The sequence below is a fragment of the Pseudorca crassidens genome, chromosome 17, assembly GCF_039906515.1.
Source record: "Pseudorca crassidens isolate mPseCra1 chromosome 17, mPseCra1.hap1, whole genome shotgun sequence".
In the NCBI taxonomy this organism is placed as follows: Eukaryota; Metazoa; Chordata; class Mammalia; order Artiodactyla; family Delphinidae; genus Pseudorca; species Pseudorca crassidens.
The window spans coordinates 46751800-46776018 of NC_090312.1; the positions used below are offsets into that span (position 1 = coordinate 46751800).

At 35.2% G+C, this 24219-nt stretch overlaps 1 protein-coding gene and 1 non-coding gene across 3 annotated transcripts in view; one reads left to right on the forward strand and one right to left on the reverse strand.

The window, feature by feature from the left end:
- LOC137210178 (uncharacterized) overlaps nucleotides 1-24219 on the reverse strand; it is a 71950-nt gene that overhangs the window by 11389 nt on the left and 36342 nt on the right. The gene's annotated exons all lie outside the window — the stretch shown is intronic.
- On the forward strand, nucleotides 16550-16622 carry TRNAK-UUU (transfer RNA lysine (anticodon UUU)). The gene has a single exon. It is a non-coding gene; the product is annotated as a tRNA-Lys (tRNA).

Sequence of the window (24219 nt, forward strand, 5' to 3'; positions counted from 1 at the left end):
TTCATCATCTCTAGCCTCCACATAAACTATTTTCCCTTATAGCCATGCTATTTGATAGCTGTTTTTTTATATGAGCTGTCTATAAATTGTACAAAGCATTACCATGCCTTATTCACTCCATCTTTAACTCTGTATCCCAGATTTCTGGCAGCAACAAATTTCTACAGGATCGTTTTATGTTGCCCAAATATTACATCCAGTCGTAGAGTATATATTTATAAGAGAAAATGTTTTGGATTTCTCAGATCATTTAAGTGCAGTATAAAGTTGCTTTATGCATATTTTTAAAAGCACACAATATACCTTATCTCAAATCTGATGAAAGATATGTTCTATTTTTAATTCGTTGGGCCTTTTTCTTAGTTTTCCACATTTTCTGGGTTATTACTAATGATTTTGTTTACTCTTTGCCAAGTTCTGTCATGTAAATTATTTTTAAACAGCAGCACCTCTTTTTAAAAACATAATAATTTACTAAATGTTTTCATGTCCATTTTCATTTGATCATCTGATTTGTGAAATAACTTGAAATCTGTACTTTGGTTTGTGAAAATAATAGAACCAAATCGCTGTCATTAGAATGTGTATTTTGAGTTTATGTTCAGAAGTGACTTTGTGGGTTTGTTCAGAACCAACCATACTCTCCTTTTAAGCACTTTGTAACCAACTGCAAACCTTTTAAGAAGACTTTCCCCTGATAGGATCAAGCCTATGACTATAAAACATTTCCCTCCCTGAGAAGCTATTAAGTTCAGTATCTACTCTTATTTACCATTGCTCTAACTGAGCTAGGTGGTGGAGCTACAAGCATATACCAGTATGTGTTTGTTAATGTGCAATGCTGATTGGAACTGTTCTTAGGAAAGGTGCTATGGCTTACATACGTCAATATTTGTGGGACTTTCTTTAGAATGCTGAAAGTTGCTAGGTATGTGCCAGGTTGATGCAGGTAAATCCTGAGATGCATGGTAAATCCATGCTGTTCAAAACCAGTCAGCATTTGCAGAGAATAAGAGAGCTTTAATGAGGACCTCAGGAGCAATGATACTGACCTAGGTTGATGACTTCAATGATGGAATTTTGTTTCAGACACAGGCCACTCAGTGTACCAGAATGGTGGTCTGAATAACACTATCTGGTTTTTAAATTGGACATTGCTAATTTCTGTTATAATAAACTGTTCAGGATATAATTTTTTTAAAGGTCATGTCTTTAACCTAAAAAGCTTAAAAGAAGGGAGTGGAATCACTTGTTCCACAGGATATTTAAAGCTAAGGAGTTCCAATAACCTCACATATGTTGAATGAAAACTGTTAAATAATTCAACAACTAAATAATAACTTGGTACTGCTGAATTGCAAAGTGATTGCTGCAAACTATTTTCTCAGGTAGCTGAATATTTAAAATAGATAATTCTAAAGGTAAATCAGTAAAATCTTTTGATAATTGGTATGCCAGATCACTTGTGTGCCTGAGAAAATAAAAGATTATGCCAGGGGAGGGAGCAATTCAAGAACAAAGGAGGACATGCTCCTAAAAATGGGAATGCTGGTAATTGACCTTAGATGGGGGTGGTTATGGTTATAGCAGAGGCCCTGTGGAGAAATGGTTCTGATGTCTTACACTGACACTCGATCTTCTGTGTTTTTTTTTCTAATATCCCCAAATCATGAAATGCTACCTGCCAGTCAAACAATTGTTAGTCATGTATCTCAGGCTGCAGTAATGCTTATGATGCCTTTCATAATGTTACAGGACTTTGGTAAATCTAATTTCCTGTTGACCTCTACCCTGTTTCTATGACTGTTTCCTTGAGGCCCCATTCCAGCTGCCATAAAACTTTCGTCTTAATACTGAGAAAGACACTTGTTCTTGTTTATTTGTAGCAGATCCCATCCTGTTGCATGTATACGTTTCCTAGACATTTTAGGTCAAAATTGCTTGCTAGAGCATAAAATAGGCCAAAGACGGGACACCACATGTTGCAGACTGCCTTCAGCTGGGGTGGTGCAGTGGAACACTCACTGGATAAATGTGTTAGCAGTGTGTTCATTACCCAAGATTGTACAGTACTTTCTGCCATGCTCACTCTCCTTGGCTGAGGGTGCCTGTCAGCACTCAAGAGTGTGGGGAAAACATATTTTAATAGTATACAGTATTATGAGTTAAATATTATGAGTTAAATATTGAACATTTTTAGGGAAAGCATTATATGTGTGATAGTGTTAAAACAGGATATATGTAGGTGGTAAATTTATATTTAATCATTCTGTCATGTTTCAACAAACCTGATTATCTGAATTAAGTAATTACTAACTGATACTACTGTCTTAACAGTGACTAATATTCTGTGGGATAACCTGTTGATTGAAAGCCTTAAAAATCATAAAATATGCACGAAGCTGAATAGAAAAGAGTGAGTAGAATATATATTGAACCAGAAAAAAAGAGTAATTTGAAAATTATAAAATTCTTGAAGTAGGTATACAATTATGTTTTAATGTAAGTATATTTATCCGAGGATGCATAAAACTCATAACCATCATAAGAGTGAATTCTTTGATTCTGTCTTTGTTAGTTATAAAGCCATTTTCAGTAGAAATGTTTTGATGCATGGCCTGTTTCATGCTCATTTCTTACAATCCTGCACTCAAGTTGACCACAGCTGGGAGGACAGGGAACTGAGTAGTTTTCCACTAAGGTTTTTCAGTTCATTATTCTGCTATTAAGTTAACTAACTGGTTTTATGTCATCATATTTCTACTTTAAATGTATAATAGGACAGCTTTGCTTGGAATCAGCATTCTAGGTAGGTTTCATAGCAGTGCATTAAATTATTAAATGGACTTGGAACAGATTCTGGTAACATTGAACCTGAGAGTGTCTTTGCTTCCCTCCACTTGGCTGCTAGGATCAACTCTATTATGAGTTTGTGGGGGTCTTGGTATAGAAAACCAGAGCAGGGGTTTCTCCTGCATGGGCTGCCAAATGCTGGTAAGAAAGCCTGGAAAGCTGCAGATCTTGGGGAGACTTCAGCTTTGAAATCCTGTGGGTTTCCGAATGGAAGTTTGATATCGGTCGCACAAAAATATGTCAGCTCTCCCTGACCTCTAAAAGGCTGAGAAGGAGCTGAATGACCTTAATATTCCTTGCTGCTCGAAGAGGAGAGAATTCAGGAAGACCATATATAGAGAAGCTTCCTGCAAACTTCCTCGAAGGAATTCGCAGCGAGCCTACTTCACATTCCACCTCTGGCATTTCTGATGCCCCATATTAATTGCAGCATTGTTCTTAGTGCCAAACAACTGGAGACAAAGTGAACACAGTTCATAATAGGGGAATGGCTAAATAAATAATGTACCATCCATACCATGGGAGATTGACTAGCCACTTCCTTAGAAAGGAAGAACCAGATTTATGCCAGTAAATTAGAGGGATTTCCAGGAAGTATTGTTTTGTGAAATAAATGAGATGCAGAAAACTACGTAAAAATACCACATTTTTGAGAAAAAGTCCTATCTCACTTTCCTGTGCATGAGTTTCTGTATGTGACTTTCTATACATGAATTTGTGTGCATGTGAATAGGTGCATCTCTCCATATCGGATTAAATGAGTAGCGAGAAAAATGTGAAAAGAAACCTACTAGCTTAAGATGGGTTATTTTGATGGTGGTGGAGAGCAGGTGTGGGGGACTAATAGAGAAGAAATGAAGAGGAGAGAGAATGAAGGTAATACAGCCAAAAGGAAAGTGGGGAAAATTGCACTAATTTTTTTAAAATAGGTAAAGTGAACCTATATTCCTTTCTTTGGCATGGTAGAAGTCATCCTCTTATTAAACCATCCCAATTGATAGATATTCTGTTCAAGTACTCGAGGTCATATAGTACAATATTGAAGTTGGCTCTCTTAAGGCCAACTGCCAGTGGTCAAATCCCAATACCACTGCTTCCTGGCTACATGACCTTGAAACACTAAGAAATTACTTAACTTCTCTCTGTGCTTCAGTTTCCTCACCTGGATGATAGCCTACCTCGTGGGGTAATTGTGAGAATTAAAGAGATTAAAATGGGTTAAGTGCTGAGAGAATACCTGGTAGGTAGTAAGAATATAATAAGCGTTAGGTATTATTACCCAAAACCAACCTTTTAGGAGTTGCGAAGCACTTTGACTATTTGAGTGTATATTTGGCAGACTACATTGAGTTGATCATTTATGGAACAGAATAGGGCAGAGTATTAAAACTTTTACCTGGCTCCTGTGTTTACAGAGCACACAGTGAAGTTGGAGAGAGAACATATACACAAAATAACTACTATATAATATGTACAGGGTAAAATATCAGTGAAAAATTATAGCACAAATTGAGTAATTAGTGAAAGGAGTACTTAGATCATTGTATTTAGGTAAAGGTTGGGGAAGTTTTCTAAAGAAGATTTAGCTTATTGTTTTTTTGCAGATAGGGGCTGTAAAGTACATGGTTCTCAAAGGGATCTGTGACTAAAAAAGACTAAGACACATTGTTATGTGTCTTAGTCTTTTTAGGTAAAAGGTGAAAGTTGTGCAGATAGGAATTTTGTTCCTTTCCTTATTGTGTACATAGTTTGAATTGGTGCATCAGTATATTTATGTCTCTCCTCTTCCTTTACACCTCATAGACTCTATTCATGTCTGTGAGGCTAGCCACTTTCTAAATGCTAATAAGAAAAGTTTCACCAAAGAAAACTGTAATTTATCCTACTTTATGCTATTTGAGGGTTGGTTTTGTTTGTTTGTTTGTTTGTTGGAAAATGAAGGAGTTTTCAGTCTAGTAAGTTTTCCCCAGTGGACTGCTTTCTCTACCAGCAGCTCTTTTAATTTTTTAAGCCAACATATAACTTAGACGTATTTGAATTGATATCTTATGAACCTAAGTTATTTCCTTCATAAACAGTTGACTTTAAGTTTATTGCCTTATTGTGGTTTGTGATGCCAATATTACCCTTTTATCAAGATTCGAATTTTCTGAACATTTATTGTCAGTCATTTTTTCAGAAAATACTGAAAAAAAATTAGCTAGATATCAGACATTCTGCTAGGCTTTGGAGTTAGAGAGATAGGAATAATACTAGAGGAACTCTCATTTAGTGGGAAAGGTAGAAGAATAAAGGAACAATTACAATAAAATGTGATCAGATCCACGATAAATGTTTATACCATAGAGGCAGAAGGTTAAATTAGAATCAAGAGTTGCAACAAGGACAAAGGGAACTGGCGGGGGGGGGGGGGGAAATGAACCAGGGTAGGAAAGTATTCCACAGTTAGTGATAACCGAATTGAGTTTGAAAGGATAAGTGCAGATTGTCCAAGGGAAGAGGAAGAAGAGCATTCTAAAGACAAAAGCACAAGAGCATGGCAAATAATTAAATACAGCTAGAATATAGAGTGCAAGTGGGAATATTGAATTAAGGCTAGAGAATTACATATATGATGTGTGTGTACGTGTGTGTGTTATATACCCACATATATATCACATGAATAGATTTATGTAGAATATTAAAAAGTAAGAAGTTAGGATTTTATGTTCATGGATGAGGAGATATCAAAGTGGCAATTGAGTCTGCATTTTATATGACACTAAGAATATTGGAGGAATTGAAGAGTCGAGACTACTACTCACTCTGAAGACCAGGGGAGAAATGATGAAGGCCACAAATAAGACATAACAATAAAAAATTAAAAAAGAGAAAGTGTTACATTTGAGAGGTATAGAAAATAAATTTGGTGAGTATAGGATGAGGGTGCCAAAAAAAGGGGAGAAGCTGTGATGGCTCCTCAGGTTCTGTGAATGGTGACATATTTATGAGCAGTTTGGAGATGTGGGAGATGGTGAGTTTGAAATGTCTATGAGGCATGGAGATCAAGAGGATATGATCTCTCTGATTAAGTGGATATGTGGGTCCAGAGATATGGGCTGGGAATAGAGGTTTGGAACTTATCAACACACATAGATGGTATTTGAGGCTTTTGGTGTGGATTTGGTACCAAGTGAATACGATGGTGACTAGGAGACTGATAGAGAGCAGCCAGAGAGAATAGCAACCAGGAGGGAGTGTCATAGGCAATGGAAGGAAAAAGTTTTGAGAAATAGGAGGCTGTTAAATACTACAGAGAGGCCCAAATAAGTTAAAAACTTGAAAGTATTCATTGGGTTTGACAATTAGGCAGTCATTGGTAACTTGGTGGCAGTAATTACAAGCAAGTAGGGGGTGTGCAAGCCATGTGCAAGTGTGTTAAAGTGTAAATGAAGACTGCAAATGTAGACCACTCTCAATAAACTTGGCAGTGGGAGCATAGAAAATTACAATTAACGTTGAAATTAATTAGAAAAGGACCTGCTTTTCAAAAAGATTTGCATTTCTTTACCTACTCTAAAATTTGCATTGCTTGTGTAGTTTCTACATTAATTATGTCATTTAAAGTTTTTAAAAGGCTATGAATTAAAGAGGAGAAAGCAGTAGCTGGGGAGTGGGGAAAGATAAAGGAGGAGGTAGGACTGTGGTTCTCTCACATTGAGTCACCTGGACACCTTTCAAAAAATATCCATGCTTTGCCCTTACCTATTTTCATAATCTCTGCAGGTAGGGCCTAGGCATTGACTATTTTTTAAGAGCTCCAGGTACCTTGATACCCACTGAAGGTTGAAACCACTGAGAAAAGATTTTTCTCTTAAGATGGGAGTGACTGAAGACTGTTTAAATACTGAGAAAAATGAACAATCTATAATTTATATAGCTTATTGATTATATGTTATAATTTATTGATATGAGATACCATTAGCTTATATCAGAAGATACTGTTATTAGAGAATTAAATAGATCATTGACCTGGGGGTTAAGAGACATATGCACTTTATTTCTGACTGTCACCAATTTGCTATATAATTTTGTGCAAGTCAAAAAATATCTACACATGTATACAGTGTGGAGGCTATGATTCTGTACCTAAGGACCATTTCCATCTCAATTTCATCTTATTTTTCATCTACTTCTTGAGCAGAATCATGGCTCTCTAGAGTAAGTATCTAATTTGTATCTGCAGTTAAATATAGTTCCAATTCCAATTAATCTTAGGATGTTTCCTTAATTTTCCTTTTCTTCCATCTCTGAAATAAAAATTTCAAAATGTTTACAGGATGAAGCACTTCCTAAGAACTGCATGGCTTAGAGGAAACTCATACTGCGTTTACTGCATTCTCTTCTACTCTCAACATTCATACTCCAGGGAAATTTATTTTTAAATTAGTTTGTTCAATTTTGGAAAAAGGTGTTTTAAAGCTGAAAAGAATGAAGATTCATCTAGTTCTGCATTCTCATGTTGAAAGAGGAGGACACAGGATCAGAGAAAGTTAGCAACGGAGCATCTTATTCCCCCATTCTGTGCCTTCTATACTAGTGCACTCTTTGGCAGATGGGAAGCCTACATAAGCAGTGACACAAAAGCATCCAGCCTGTATTGCCTTGGTGACATGGGAAGCTTCAGAAGCACCACAAAGCCCAGGGACCATCACCCTGATTAAGTGAAAGTTTTATTACATATCCACTTAAACTTGATATAATTTGATTAACGCTGAATTTTAAACTCACTCTGAAAATATCAAGCCCTAGAAAATTGCATCTATAATAATAACAAATAATTATCAAAATAGTTTGAGGCAAATGGAAAAATATGTATTCCAATCTCTTAGTTTTAAATATTTATCATTGAGATCAAGAAAAATGAATTTTAGGGCACTTAAGTTAGACAGTGTCACTCAGAAAAAAGTTTGTTATATGTAAAAATAGATATAATTCCCATGAAGCAAAAGAAGCAAAATCTATTTTCAAAATACAGAGAAATTTACAAAAAGTAATTGAAAGGAAAAGGAAAAGTATTCCTAGGTAGCAGTTGCAAGCGTTATCATATCTCCTGGATGTAGAAGTAGGGCATCAGTTCAGTTATAAGATCATTTCGGCTCCAGCATTAGTCTCAAGCTTAAGAAATGATAGTGAAAGTTCTAAGTATGCATATGGTTATAAAATGCTTTCAAGGTTAAATATGTGCACTAAACACTCAGGAGTAGATATCAACTGAGCTTATTATCAGACTTAGCTTATGGACTTTTTGTACTTATTGATTTGATAGACAAAATTAGAACTAAAATAGGATTTATTCAAACTGATTGAAAGAAACAATTTTAGTTGTAATACTATAGAAAAGTTGAAATTTTATAGAAACTACTTTGACAAATCATCTAACCTAAAGTTCTGAATTATTTAAATGAGTTAACTCTGCAGAGAGGAAAGTGAACAGTAGTTGGCTTCTGATTCAATTTTTGTACTGTATCCCCCCCAAAAAAGTTAAATGCAAAGCACTTATCCCATAACAGACATTTAAGAAATGTGAATTCCTTCCCTCACTGCTCCCCATTTTTTCAGTGACAGAGTTAATTACCATTTCTGCAGGGGACACTGTATATAGGCTCCATGGGCGAAAGGGAGGCCCTAATTGTCTCACTGAGATATAAGAGACCAAATAATTGAAAATTATGTCTCTGTTGGGTATCAGAGTTACTCTTGGCTCATCAGTTAAGAATTAGCCTATTTAGATGCAGCTTTTACTACCATTTAGTATCACATAAGTACACTGAATTTCTTGCCTTGTTACTCCTGACACATGAGCTGAAAACTCTTCGTGTTGATTTAACTTGAAGTCAAAGTCAAAATTGATAAAGCATTTTTAAATTTTATAATCAAATTAGAAACACCTCTCTCATTTTGACTTACTCTTTCATATCATCATTCAAATAAATAAAATAAAAAAATAAATAGAATGTTGTACTATTTTTCTTACAGGGATTATAATATATTTAAACTTTTAGCTGTTCTGTTAGCTGGGAATGAGTGAGCGGGACTGTACTATTCTTGTAACATGAAAGAGGCAGTTCATCGCATTGTTAAATCACACATTGAATTCTCTCAAATTATCCTGTCAAGTAGGTCTTCTTACAATAATTATTCCAAAGCATTGTTCTTGATTTTTATTTTAATAAACTGATGCACGGATCATCTGCAATAATAAAAGTGTGAAAATGTCCAGGAAAGTTTAAAAAAAAGGTAACAAAAGAGGACTTTCTGTGCAAAAATTTCATATGTAAAGTCATTGAAATCAGAAGAAATAGTTAGATTAATGGAACAGAAGAGAAAGTGTAGAATCAGACCCATGTATACATAAGAATATATTATGTAAAAAGGTGATATCAATAAATAGCATTGTGAAAACAAGCTATCTTTTGAAAAAATTAAGGTGAATTAAAGATTTAAAGTGGAAAAAAAGGAATTACAAGGTGCTACCCTCAGAATTAATGAACAAGGATAAATTTTAAATTTTTAAAAATAATTCAAGCCTAATTCCACCTCCCTAAAATGTTTAAATTTTTCAACTATTATCCTATACATATTGTTTAATGCAGAAATGTGTGTTCATTATGTTTTACATTCCATTTTATTTAATGTTGTATGATTTGTCTTAGGTCTATTTAGTATTTTTAGTTATTTTAATGAAATCTTATCTTTTTAACAGGTATATATAATTCACAACTAACAATTTAGTGCAAAGATTTTTGGATATTTTTCTCTATAAATATGCATCTAAATATGTTTGTATGCATTTATCTCACTGACAAAAATGGAGACATACTATATATACTATCGCAATCCTTAATTTTTTTTCTCTATAAAATATATTTTAGAAATGACATAACCTTTAGAATCAAACTCTCTCATTTTGAAGTTCAAAACAAAAAGACCGTCTGTGGTTTTGTTTGGAAACCAAATTGTAAAGAAATCATTATTTTCTAAATTAATTTCTAGGCTGCATTTAAAATTTTTTCTACTTTGTTATCTATTTTAAAGAATATACTATTTCAAATTATTTTTATTTTTATCTGAGATTTACTTATTTTGATTGATTAATTTTTGCCACTTTTATGTTTTGTCATTTTACTTTATAATTTAAAAATTTATACTTCTCCCTTTTCCTTTTTCCATTATGGTGTTACTCTATTTACATTAATATTATAATAACGTTTGAAAGTAAATATCGTACTTTTAACACTTTATAAATGAGTTAAAGCAATTCACAGTCATGATACTGCAATTATCAATTTATAATCAAGCATCCTACATTTTTGTTTCCTTTTAAGGAGAGAAAAATAATTTTATGCTCTTTAGTGATGTTTTCTGTTCCCTCATTCTTCATCATTAGTTAAATGGGAAAGTCTTTTTGTTGTTAGTTTTAACTAATGTTTCAGTAGTCATAATAAGTAGTAATATTACATCCCTTACCTTTCTAGAGTATTCATAATTACTCTTGTTCTGTCAGTAATTACATCAATTTTTAGTTATAGTAACGTTTTTTACTCATCTCTAAACTACATAATACTTATTCTAAATATTGAACTGCCTCTGTTGGGACCTCTTTATCCCTGTCCACAGGTTGTCTTGAGTTTTCTAGAGATCTTTACAGGAAACATATACTTGGGTAATAAATATTGCAGGTCTAAAAATGTTTTTAGGTACTTTTATACACAGATGATAGCTCTATTAAACAGACTAATCTTTGACTACATACTTTCAGTTTTTAATTCAACTTTTTATTTTGAGATAATTGTAAATTCAATTCACATGCAGTTGTAAGAAATAAGAGATCTTGTGTACTCTTTACCAATTTCCCCCAATGGTAACATCTTGCAAAACTAAAGCTCAATATCACAACCAGGATTTTGACACTGATATAATCAAGAAACTGAACATTTCCATCACAAGAAAGGAAATTTCTTTCCTTTTATAGCCACAGCATGTTGTTCTTTTATAGCCACATTCATTTCCCTCCTCCCACCTCCTCCTTTATCCCTGGTAACCAATAATCTGTTCTTCATTTCTATAATTTTGTCATTTCAAGAATGTTATGAAAATGGAATCATAAAGGATGTAAACTTTGGGGACTGGCTTTTTTCACCAGTATAATTCTCTGGAGATACACATCCAGATGTGTATCCAGATGTTGGATGTATCAATCATTTCTTCTGTGTTATTTTTTCTAAAAGTTTTATAGCTTTATAGTTAAAGTCAGTGATTCATCCTTGAATGACATTGAAAATTTCCCAGGACATGTTTGATCTTGGTTTCTGTTTGTTGGTTTTCTTCTTTACTTCCTCCCCAACTCAAATCATATTTCTTAATATATTGAAAAGCATCTTCAGTTTACAGTTGTACCCCTTATTAGTGATTCTGGGGGGTTTTGTGTGTGTGAATTCTTTACTTAGCACTTCTATTATTCAAAAATTTGTGTCTGTATCTTTTCTTTTCACTGGTGCATGTCCTGCTCTTAAAACAGTACCTGCCACATGGTAGGTGCTATATAATTAACTGTTAAAGGATTAAATAAATATCTTTAATGTTTCTCAGCTTATCTGTCATTTTCTTTCTCTGTTATTTTCCCCTCGTATTTTGTATTTCTTCCTTAAGTTTATATACTATTTCACTAAATTCAATTTTGGTTTTTTGTTTGTTTGTTTGTTTTAAAGGTACAGATTCCTTTTTTTAACATCTTTATTGGAGCATAATTGCTTTACAATGGTGTGTTCATTTCTGCTTTATAACAAAGTGAATCAGATATACATATATCCCCATACCTCCCCCCTCTTGTGTCTCCCTCCCACCCTCCCTAGCGCACCCCTCTAGGTGGTCACAAAGAACTGAGCTGATCTCCCTGTGCTATGTGGCTGCTTCCCACTAGCTATCTATTTTACATCGGTAGTATATATAAGTCCATGCCACTCTTTCACTTCTTGATCGGACTGTTTATTCCAATGATGATAATAACTTGTTTCAAAGACCTGGTGTTTATAAAATATTTTGAGATGGAGTGCAACAGTGTCCCAGAGGAAAGCCTGGGGTTGCTCAAGGAAGGAGCACAAAGTCTAGTGGTGACCTAATGAGGTCATGAGATTGGTTTTATACATGAGGAATAAATAAACACACTGTGTATAATGGAAGTCATGTTTCTCACTGTGATAGGAAGGAGCTACAAATATGGAAAGCAGGAATGTTAGAATGAACTTTTTGGCATTGGATTAGAATTTCAGTCTTGATTTTCTAAACAGAAATAGAGATATGTAAATATATATTTATATATAAGTATGTATGTGTACACATATGTTGTATATGCATATAGATTTTTTTTTTTTTCTATCTCTGTTCACTGAGATGGTCTGGGAGCAATGGCACTCCAATAATAATGAGAACACCTAGTACCCAGATCTTGGTTTCAAAATGCCATTCTCTGCTAAAAGGAACCAGTGCTCCTTGGACAAATGGTTAATCCTAGCTTTTTTTTTTTTTCACCAGGCAAGGGCAGCTGTGTTCTTCCTTCTCAGACACTTTCTCACCCAGCCTGACCATAACCCGGCCTTGTTCCCACCCCACTTTGTCCCTCCTTTGGTCTTGCTCTTTTTGTGAACAGAGCAGGACAATGTGGTCCTGGAGGTGTTTTTTTGTGGTGAAGAGAAGGAAGTGCTCGAAGAATGATAGGACACCTCAAAGCAAGAAAACAAACAAAACAAAAAAACCAGGAGCTGGCCTGAAAGGACTCCTGCTGGCCAATTCTGGAACAATTTGAGCACCAGCATAAATAAAGATAAAAACAAGTCATAGCCCATTAATGAAATAGGAGTATATGAGTCAACACTGAAAAAAATTAGTAAAGAAATGGGAAAAGAGAAAGCTCTACTTTATAGCAGAATGCCAACTAATAAATCTAGAAGATATTGTGGACATAAAAAATCACCATTCAGCAACTACCAGACTTGTGGAGAAATCTGGCTGGTACCACCTTTAACCAAGTGCATATCACCAGAAATGGTATCATCAAAATTGTATACCACATACATGGTGGCCATGGAAATGCCCTGCTGAGAGAACATACCTTGGAGAGAAAAGCTGCTGACACTTCCAGCCACTATCCCTATGAATGCTGAGGTCCACTTCTCCTAGTCTACTCCCAGCCAATCACTGAGCATGGTGGGGATATTTAAGCCTGTCCATTCCTGCCTGATGTGGGATTCCTCTAACAGGAAACATTTTCTTGGGGACACCCCATCAGTCTGTCTTGAGGTTTTCTCAGAACTGCACTAGAGTGTGAGTTCTTACCTCCTTCTCACCTTTCTCAGGTGTTTGTCCCAAATATTGGTCTAAAGACCCTCTCTCTGCCAATTCCTGCTTCTTCCCCTTTATTCTTCACAGGCATTTCTCCCAATAAGTCTCTTTTGTGTTTAATTCAACTTGGCATCTTTTTCTTGGAAGACAATCCAATATGAGGCAATGAGGGGGGAAAAAACATCACTTCTGTGATATTTATGCCAAAAATGCATAATCTGAATCTCTTTATTAGACAAACCCACACTGAGGCATCTTGTACAAAATAATTGACCTGTAATCCTCAAAAGTATGAAAATAAAAGACTGAAAAACTGTTCCAGGTTAAAAAAGTCTAGAGACAATATAACTAGAATGTGACATGTGATCCTGGATTGAATCTCTTAGTCACAAAGTCATTATCAAGATAATCGGAACTTCCCTGGTGGTGCAGTGGTTGAGAGTCCACATGCCAATGCAGGGGACACGGGTTCGTGCCCTGGTCTGGGAGGATCCCACATGCCACGGAGTGGCTGGGCCCGTGAGCCATGGCCGCTGAGCCTGCGCACCCGGAGCCTGTGCTCCACAACAGGAGAGGCCACAGCAGTGAGAGGCCCGCGTACCGCAAAAAATAATAATAATAATAAGATAATCGGAAAACTTGAACTGGTTCTTTGTATTAGATGGTAAAAACGTCTTGATGGCAGGAGAGGAGATACTCACTGAAGAATTTAGGGACTATGAATGCATCATCATATCTGAAACTGAGTTCAGGAAGACCTTTGTCTTTGCCCTATACCTGAAAATTTCCTGTAAATTTGGAATTCTCATTTTTCAAAAAGTAAATCTGGTGGTATGTGGAGTATGGATTAGAAGAGGCCAAGAAGTAAAGTCTCCAGACTTTCACAGGTGCCCAGATGAGAAAGACTGGGCCAGCAGATTTGGCAAAAGCAACAATAGATTCAAGGTAGATTTAAGTGATAGAATTAGTGACTCATTAATAAATTGGGTATGGGGGGGTTAAAAAAAGACTTTTTGTTGTTGGTGGTGTTTTTTTTTTTTTTTTTTTTGACCACACCAGGCAGCTTGTGAGATCTTAGTTCCCCAACCAGGGACTGAACCCAGTCCCACGGCAGTGAAAGCATCGAGTCCTAACCACTGGACCACCAGGGAATTCCAAAAGAGGTTATTAAAAATAGATTTTTGTTTCTGGCTTTAGCAACTGAGTGGAGGCTAGCCATTCAGTGTAGCAAATAAGATGGAGGGGTTAACAGGTTTGAGAAGAAATTCATGAGTTCTGTTTTAGACATGTTATAATTAAGAATCCTAGTATTAGTAGGCAATTGGTTATATGGGTCTAGAACTTAGAGTAGAAGTTTGGGGCAGAGATGTAAATTTAGGAGTTATTAGCATATAAAAGCCATTGAGATGAATGAGATCACCTGCAGAGAAAGAGTAGACATTGAAGAAAGAAAGTCCATAAATTAAACCTGGATGATCTCCAACATTTACATATCAGTTAAAGGAGGAAAGCAGCTAAGTAGACCAATTCTGATGGAATCTATTTAAATAATTGCTCATCTGTCCCATACTTCTAAAATGCAAAGTAGATAGGATCTGCATATTTATCCAAGAAGAAGGCATGCCAGAGTGCTAGGTTTGTCAGCTCCTCTCTCTCTCCACATAGCTCTCTCTATCCACATAGCTCCCTCTCTCCACATAGCTCCTCAGGCTATGTGGACTGACCATTCCTTCCTTCCAGCATTATCCTCCATTGCAATAGTAGCTGAAAACAGATGAGCTCTAAATCTGGTTTTAAATTTGCACATGCAGTAATACGCTCATTCCTTATAAGAACTTGGGAATTATTGTTTCTCCTGGGGCTCATTTAGAAGCTTCCTAGCATTAACAAACAGGTAACTATTTGCCTTATTACATATATAAGAGAGAGAAAACTACTCTCACTTTCAATTCACTATCAGTATAATCATCAAAGGGGATTGTAAATGAGAGCTTTCTTAAGAAATACAATTAGCTTGAGACTACTTAAGTATTCTTTCACAAAATTTTAACTCTGTCTCTGAAAGATACAAAACATATGTGGATTGATTTTATATATTTTACATTTGCTATTACACAAATTCAATAAAAATAGCTGGCATTTTTATTTTTAAAGATAAGTCGTGGGCTTTCTGGGTACCCCAGTAACTGGTGAATGGGAAAGAAAAACAAAACTAAGTAACCATTAAAACAGTTCTTCCGGGCTTCCCTGGTGGCGCAGTGGTTGAGAGTCCATCTGCCGATGCAGGGGACGCGGGTTCGTGCCCCGGTCCGGGAAGATCCCACATGCCGCGGAGCGGCTAGTCCCGTGAGCCATGGCCACTGAGCCTGCGCGTCCGGAGCCTGTGCTCCACAACGAGAGAGGCCACAACAGTGACAGGCCTGCGTACCACAAAAAAAAAAAAAAAAACCAAAACAAACAAACAAAAAAACAGTTCTTCCTAGAAGCAGGATAAAATGGATGATCCTGATGACATTTTGGCAGGGGGATTTCTAGGAAGATGTCACAGATATTCATAGTGACTCCAAGGAAGATATCTGGTCCAGTGTCCATAGGATATGTACTTTGTACACCCTTACAAAATTGTATTAAGAGAGATATTTAGAATGCTGATGTTGAAAGACTTGAAGAATCTTACTTGATCTGTAAATTTAATAGAAAGAGTTCTATCTCAGCTCTGCCATTCACCTGTGAAAGACTTCACTAAATGGAGTTTGGCCCTGACATTTCCCTCAGTTCGTGTTTTCTGTCCTTCTCATGTTTATGAACAAGCATAGCTAGAGTTCTTGGCTCTAACCCTCCAAAATTTTAATAGTAAAATCAGTAGTAGTAGCATATTGAGTTACTTGAATGGTATTTGCCATTGCACAGAGTAAAAGAAGGGGCCAGCTGGAGAAAGTCTCTCTTCCTTATCACTAGCCTGTACACAACTGCTTTTCTTCCCTTTCCTAGAATAGACCAGGGACACTGATTAGGGCTCAGCTGAAGCAGAAATACAGAAACCAGATGTTTCATGGAGTCTTAGTCATAGGTACTAATGTATATTTAATTATTTTATTTCAACACCCTCATTCTCTCAGAGGCACTTGTCTTATTCCCTGTTTTGTTCATCACTGTATTGCCAACACCTAGAATAGTGCTTGATATCAAGTAGATACATTACAAACATTTGTTAACTTACTGAATACTAAAATTAATATGACCTTGTGTAGATGGAATATGACTTGCTTACTTCACTGTATTTAATAAATATTCAAAAATGTTGACTCTAGGGAATTCCCTGGTGGTCCAGTGGTTAGGACTCCACACTTTTACTGCTGAGGGCCTGGGTTCAATCCCTGGTCAGGGAACTAAGATCCCGCAAGCCGCGTGATGTGGCCCCCCCAAAAATGTTGACTGTAAATAACTTTTCACTTCTCATACGTGATATAAATGCTAGGGAATATAATTTAATACTCATAATTATACTATACCTGAGGCTCTTTCCTTTTCTGCATTATTGAAAACAAGAACATTTAATTTTTTTGTGAATTTAATAGAAACTTTCTGAATACTTTCATAAATTCACTGAGGGATATTGTAGAGCTCAGTGTAACAAGTACAGCCATTAAGGTTTAGAAATTAGTTTCTTTCTTTACTTTCAGTAATTCAATGTTTATTTTCTTAAATCTTTTATCAATACCTTAGAAATTTTGATATTTCATAAAAATGGGGTAATTTTTTGATTAATTGATTAACCCTTTGATATTTGTATAGGAAGTATTTTTCCCAATTTATTTTCATTTTATTTTTCTTAGAGTTTTATAGATATCTATAAAAGACTGATATAGATATAAGTTGTTATATGTAAGCCTCATGGTAACCACAAATTAAAAGCCTACAGGAAGTACACAAAAGGTAAAGACACAGGAATATAAGCATACCACTACAGAAACTCATTAAATCACAAAGGAAGAGAGCAAGAGAGGAAGAAAGGAACAGAGAGGAACTACAAAAACAGCAAGAAAACAATTAACAAAATAGCAATAAGCACATACCTATCAATAATTACTTTAAATATAAATGGACTAAATTCTCCAATCAGAAGACATAGGGTGGCTGAATAGATTAAAAAAACAAGACCTATCTACATGCTGCCTACAAGAGACACCCTTTAGCTGTAAGGATATACACAAACTGAAAGTGAAGGGATGGAAAAAGATATTCATTGCAAATGGAAACCAAAAGAAAGCTGGAGTATTTATACTTATATCAGACAAAATAGACTTTGGAACAAAGACTAAGAGACAAAAATAATAATAGACAAAAAGGGGCATGATAAAGGGGCTAATCCAACCAGAGGATATAACATTTAAAATATTTATGCACCCAACATAGGAGCATCTCAATATATAAATATTAACACACCCAAAGGGAAAAATAGACAGCAATACAATAATAGTAGGAGACTTTAATACCCCACTATGCCAAATGATAGATCACTGAGACAAAAAAAAAAAATCAATAAGGAACCATCTGCCTTAAATGACATGTTAGACCAGTTGGGCTTAACAGATATTTACAAAAGGTACCATCCAAAAGCAATGGATACACCTTCTTCTCAAGTGTACACAGAACATTTCCTAAGATACATTGTGTGTTAGGCCACAAAACAAGTCTTAATAAATATAAGGGGATTGAAATCATATCAAGCATTTTTTCTAACCAATGGTAGAAATGAGAAATTAATTACACAAAGAAAACTGGAGAATAAACATGCTATGGAATAACAAATAGGTCAAAGAAGAAGTCAAAAGAGAAATCAAAAAATACTTTGAGACAAATGAAAGTGTAACATACAAAAATTTATGGGATGCAGTAAAAGCAGATTGAAGAGGGATGTTCATAGAGATAAACACCTACCTCAAGAAACAAGGAAAATCTCAAACAACTTAACTTTACAGCTTAAGGAAGTAGAAAAAGAAGAACAAACAAAGCCCAAAGTTAGAAGGAAGAAAATAACAGAGATTAGTGCAGAAATAAATGAAAGAGACTAAAAAGACAATAGTAAAGACCAGTAAAACTAAGAGATGGTTCTTGGAAAAAAGTTAACAAAATTGACAAACATTTAGCTAGAGTCAACAACAACAAAAGAAAAGATTCAAATAAATAAAAATCAAAATTGAAAAAGGAGATATTATAACTGATACCACAGAAGTACAGAGGATCATGAGACCAATATGAACAATTATATGCCAAAAAACTGGACAACCTAGAAAAAAATGGATAAATCCCTAGAAACATACAACCTACCAAAACCAAATTATGATGAAATAGAAAATCTAAACTGACCAGTAACTAACAAGGAGATTGAATCAGTAATCAAAAACTTCCCAACAAACAAAAGTCAAGAACCGTATGGCTTCCTGGTGAAATTTCACCAAATATTCAAAGAAGAATTAACACCAATTCTCCTCAAACTCTTCCAAAAAATAGAATAGTGGGTAATTCTTCCAAACACATTTTACAAGGCCAGTATAACCTGATGCCAAAACCAGACGAGTTTGCCATACACACACACACACACACACAAAGAGAAAATTACAAGCCATTCCTAATGAATATAGATGCAAAAATTCTCAACAAAATATCAGCAAATCAAATTTAACAACACATTAAGTGGATCATACACCATGGTCAAATGGGATTATTCCCCAGATGCAAGAATAGTTCAACAGCTGCAAATCAATCAGTGTGATACACCACTTTACACCATTAGTAAAGTGAAGGATAAAAATGATATGATCATCTCAATAGATGCAGAAAAAGAATTTGACAAAATTCAACACCCATGTATGATAAAAACTCTCAACAAAGCATGTATAGAGGAAGCATACCTCAATATAATAAAAGCTGAAAGCTTTTCCTCTAAGATTAGGAACAAGACAAGATGTCCACTCTCACCACTTTTATTTAACATAGCATTGAAAGTCCTAGCCAGAGGAATTAGGCAAGAAAAAGAAATAAAAGGAATTCAAATTGGAAAGTAAGAAAAAACTTGCAGGTGACATGATATTATATACAGAAAACCCTAAAGACTCCATCAAAACACTATTAGAACTAATAAAGAAATTCAGTAAAGTTTCAGGATACAAAATCAATATACAAAAATATGCTGTGTATGCTTATTAGTGTATGAGCTATCATAAAGAGAAATTAATAATCCCATTTACAATTGCATCAAAAAGAACAAAATACCTAGGAGCAAAGTTAATCAAGGAGGTGAAAGACCTGTATATTAAAAACTAAAAGACATTAATGAACGAAATTGAAGAAGACACAAATAAATGCAAAGATATTCCATGTTCATAGGCTAGAGAAATTAGTTTTGTTAAAATATCCATACTATCCAAAACAATATACAGATTCAGTGTAATTCTTATCAAAATTCCAGTGGTATTTTTCATAGAAAGAGAACAAACAATCCTAAAACTTATATGGAACCACAAAAACCTCAAAGAGCCAAAACAATTTTGAGAAAGAATAAAGCTGAAAGCATCACATTCAGATTTCAAACTATATTTTGAAGTTATAGTAATTAAAACAATATAATTTTTGGAATAAAAACAGACACATAGATCAATGGAACAGACTATAGAGCCTTTACAACAAAAGAACCAAGAATACACATTGGGAAAGGAGAAGTCTCTTCAATAGATAGTGTTGGGAAAATTGGACAGCCACATGCAAAAGAATGAAACTGGACAGCTATCTTACACAATACACAAAAATTAACTCAAAATGGATTAAAGGCTTGAACATGAGCCCTGAAACAATAAAACTCCTAGAAGAAAACATAGTCAGTAAGCTCCTTGACATGGGTCTTGGCAATGATTTTTTTGTATCTGACACCAAAAGTAAAGCAAAAAAGCAAAAATAAACAATTGGGAATACACCAAACTAAAAGGTTTCTGCACAGCAAAGGAAAATATCAACAAAATGAAACGTAAAACTACTGAATGGGAGAAAATAATTGCAAATCATATATCTGATAAGGGGCTAATATCCAAAATATACAAAGAACTCACACAACTCAACAGCAAAAAACAATCCAATTTAAAAAATGGGAAGAACACCTGAATAGACATTTTTCCAAAAAAGACATACAGATGGCCAAAAGGTACATGAAAGATACTTGTCATCATTAATCATCAAGGAACTGCAAATCAAAACCACAATGAGATGCCACCTCACACATTTCAGAATGGCTATTATCAAAAAAATAAGAAATAACAAGTGTTGGCAAGGATGTGAAGAAAAGGGAACTCTTGTGTACTGTGGTGGGAATGTAAACTGGTGAAACCACTATGAGAAATGGTATGGAGGTCCCTCAAGTAATTAAAAACCAAACTAGCATATGATCTTGCAATTCCACTTCTGGGTATTTATCCAAAGGGGAAAAAAATCACTACCTTAAAAAGATATATACATGTCCATGTTCACTGCAGCATTATTTACTATAGCCAAGATATGGAAAGAGCCTAAGTGTCCATTGATGATGACTAGGTAAAGAAATTGTGGTATATATCTACAATGGAATATTATTCAGCCATAAAAATAATGCAACGTTGCCATTTGCAACAACATGGATGGATCTTGACAGCATTATGCTAAGTGAAATAAGTCAGGCAGGGAAAGACAAATACCATATGATCTCTCTTATATGTGGAATCTTAAAAAAGAATGCTCATAGATACAGAGAACGGACTGGTGGTTGCAAGAGGCCATGGGTGGGTGAATTGTTTTTGTTTTGTTATTTTAGTTTAAATAAATCTAATTTAAATTCTTTAAAAGAATTACAAACAGTATTAATTAGCAATAATAATTTTAAAAAGAAAATGAAAATAGGCAAGTCAGAACAGATTTGTTTACAACTAAAGACATGTCTCAGGGGAAAAAAATGGTGACGTTTGCCAGTGAAGCCATCTGGTCCTGGGGTTTTCTGTGTAGGGAGTTTTGGGGCTTTTTTTTATATATATAAGAAAATAATAGATACCACAGAAATTTTACCCAGTATCTCCCAGTGGTAGCATCTTGCATAAGTATAGTACAGTATCAAAACTGGGGATATCACAACTATTGCTACAGTCAAGATATACTACAGTTCTATCACCACAAGGATCCCTCATTTTCCTTTTTCATAGCAACACCCACTTCTCTCCTGTCCCCACCCCCTACTTAATCCTGGCAACCATTAATCTGGTCTTCATTATTATAATTTTGTCATTTCCTTTTTTTGGCCATGCCACACGCCATGTGAGATCACCTTTCCTGACCAGGGATCAAACATACAGTGTTTGATCCCTGCAGTGTTTCAAAAATGTTATATAACTCATAGCATTCTTCATGGTGCCCAACTTCAGGAAAGACTGAGACGCCATCCTTGTGGGGAAACACAAGTAAGGCCGGATCCAGGGCTCAAACCAAAGCCTCAGGCAGGGGGTCCACAGCCCGCTTTCTGAACCCCCCAAAACTCTTATGCCCTAGACTCTCAGGAGGCCTGCCATGCAGAATGCCATGAGTTAGAACCTGGGGGAAGGAGGGCTTAGAGGTGCTTGAGGGACGTCCTTAACCTACGTGAAATGTTGGAAGTTGAGGTGAAAAATATGGCTTTGATATCTTCATGGAAAACTGCATTATTTCAATCCTGAATCTGGTTCAGTTCCCTTACTGACTTATTATTATATTAAAAATGTTTATTTAGCAGTGATTGTAAAATGAAAGTAATTAATATGCAATGTTTTTTGTGGGGAGACTAAGGGGAAACAGGTGTTCAGCCTAGAAAAACATTTCTCATTGGATTTCCTGTGAAGTCAGTGTGTCTTGGGTTTAACTTTGAAACAAATTAAAAAGTTTAAAAAGTTTAAAAAAAAAGTTATATAAATGAAGCCATATAATATGTAATCTTTTTGTAATGGCTCTATTTCACTCAGAATAATTCTCTGGAGATTCACGCAGACTGTAAATAATTTGAAAAGAATTCAATCTAGTAATGAAGAAAATATAAATGAAGATGATGGTGATATTATTTTGTTAAACCGCCAAAGCTTAAAAAACAAACACACAAACATCCAACATATGTAACACAGCAGGGAAATATACACTTTCATGAAAAACAACTAAAATAACTAACATTGAATGCCTATTACTCAGGCAAGGTTCTAAGTATTTTTCTGTTTTAATTTACTAATTCTTACACAACGCTACGAAGTAAGTGCTGCCATTATCTCCATTGTATATATGAGCAAACCAAGCACTGAGACGTTAATTTGCCCAAGGTCATAGAACTAGTAAAGGTCAGAGCCATGACTCAAACATTTATTTCCTGGTTATTTTCAAATAACAGATAAGCATTATTGTAACATCAAAAATTCATCTGCTCACAATTAAAAATCATCACCAAGTGTTCTGGCATCATAATTATTTCAATGCTTCACTTTGTCGCCTATGTCCTACAGTGCTAAGCACCAGAGCAACAAATAAAAATTGGTATTATTATCTCTAATACAAATAATAACCAAGTTATTTCTATATTTATAATTTTTTAAATATTTTTTTCTTTTTGACTGTGTCCAAAAGCTCTGAAATCATGATTATCAATACCTAATTTAATAAAATGCTACAACAGTAAGGTGTATTAACATTTTACTCGGTGTTATTTCCCAAGTTCTAAAATATCTGAGGCATCTACAAAAAAATGAAATTTATTTCTTAAAAGGGGGGATTTATTTTAGACATACAGACACAGATATTTAGAAATGATGGGGAAAGAAATCAATTACCCTGAAAATATCACCTAATATAGTGTTTTAAAACTGTAAGCATTCTTTATGGAACCAGAAATCCACATTAACTCAATGGGTTGCAAATAATCAAAGCTATTATGTTTATCGAAATGATTTCTGAGTGTATATAAGTGAAACATAGTAATAATTTATATAGATTATGTTAATCATTTAAATATTGTCTGTCTACTTTTTTTTTTTTTTTTTTTTTTTGCGGTACGCGGGCCTCTCACTGTTGTGGCCTCTCCAGTTGCGGAGCACAGGCTCTGGACGCGCAGGCTCAGCGGCCATGGCTCACGGGCCTAGCCGCTCCGTGGCATGTGGGATCCTCCCGGACCGGGGCACGAACCCGTGTTCCCTGCATCGGCAGGCGGACTCTCAACCACTGCGCCACCAGGGAAGCCCTGTCTGTCTACTTTTGTAATAAAAAGCTATTTACCATTTTTTCCTCTGATATTTGTTCCACTCTAAAAGTGCTGTTACCGTTTTTCAATTTTAAAACTATACTTTATAAATATATGTACATATACATTAATCAGAGAAAGAAAATTACATAATTATCTTAACATTACTCAGTTAAAAAGAAACTATTTTTCTAAACTTAAAACTACCATATTATGATTACTGTGGCTTGTTGCATTTAAGTGGTGATTAAAATTACAGCAAAGCATTTATGCTTTCAGGCAAAAGTGTTGTATATATGATCAGCTTATTGTCATCATTATACATGTAACTGTGAAGGTATATAGACAATCTACCCAATATTAACACACCAAAACCAAAACAAAACAAATAAAAAGTAGTCACTGAAATGTCTGTGAGCCAGAGCACATTTGCATGTGAAATCCCTTACTTCAGATACACAGACTTATTCTTGTCACTAGAAATAATAACAATAAATGTATCTTTCTTTTGACCCCTGCGCCATTATAAATCAAGGTTGAAAATGTGTTCATTTTGGGGCTTCCCTGGCGGCGCAGTGGTTGAGAGTCCGCCTGCCGATGCAGGGGGCACGGGTTCGTGCCCCGGTCCGGGAAGATCCCACATGCCGGGGAGCGGCTAGGCCCATGAGCCATGGCTGCTGAGCCTGCGCGTCCGGAGCCTGTGCTCCGCAACGGGAGAG